Source organism: Belonocnema kinseyi, chromosome 5 (genome assembly GCF_010883055.1).
Source record: "Belonocnema kinseyi isolate 2016_QV_RU_SX_M_011 chromosome 5, B_treatae_v1, whole genome shotgun sequence".
Lineage (NCBI taxonomy): Eukaryota > Metazoa > Arthropoda > Insecta > Hymenoptera > Cynipidae > Belonocnema > Belonocnema kinseyi.
In genome coordinates, this window is record NC_046661.1 from 20,469,916 (window position 1) to 20,470,877 (window position 962).

Genomic DNA, 962 nt, shown 5'->3' on the forward strand with positions numbered 1-962 from the left:
CTACTATTTTGTGGAGAATTAATCTGTCAACTACTTTTTATATCAAACTAAAAACTTATTTTGTTAAAATGTCAATTATTAAATTTTTTGTTAAGAATTCATTTCTTTGCGTGCTCAAAAATCCACTAATTTTTTGAAATTTAAACCATTCTGAAAAAAATTTATTTGTTTAATTATTTTATATTTTATTTTTATTTTATTTATTTAAGGCCATGTTATGAGTACAACAGCTGATCAAGTCAGCCCTAAGATCAATATTTTTTACCCATATTGAAAAATAAAAGTTTAAATAACACGGAAATTTTTTTCGGGAAATGTTAATAAATATTAAAGGATTGTTTGTGGATATAGTTTGCCAAGAGCCACTTGGAGCGCTGTAAGCAATTCTCGGCACACCTTCGAGGCGCACTGATGGTAAACTTAGCTTGGACAAGAACCATTTGGATTGAAAGTAAATTGCCAATTAAAACATTTTTACATTTATAACTTTGCAAAACTCGGTTGTTTTAATAAATACCACAAATATAAGTCGATGAGTAATTTATATTACGGTATCCTATATTTTCCACTAATTCTAAAATTATTAATTATAATTTTCATTCTATATATGGTCCATATATAGTTCTTTAATATTATTTAGTTTTTATTTTTATTTTTGTGGTCTGCAATTTCTACGGACTTTTTTAGACTATTCGTCTAATCAAGTTCTCGTATGTATTTTCCAATTTCTTAATTATTATATATTCTAACGTTTTTATAAAAATATAATTATAATTCCAAGTGATAGGAAAATTATTCTTTCGGTTTTTAAATGTTAAGACGACAGTTCCAAGCCAGATTACGTTTCGCATTGGCAAACAAAATTAGACGAACAGAATTTTACTGGCACATTCATAAAAAATATCATATTGCATAAATATATTTTAAAATAAACTTTAAATCATTATAATTGATACAGCTGA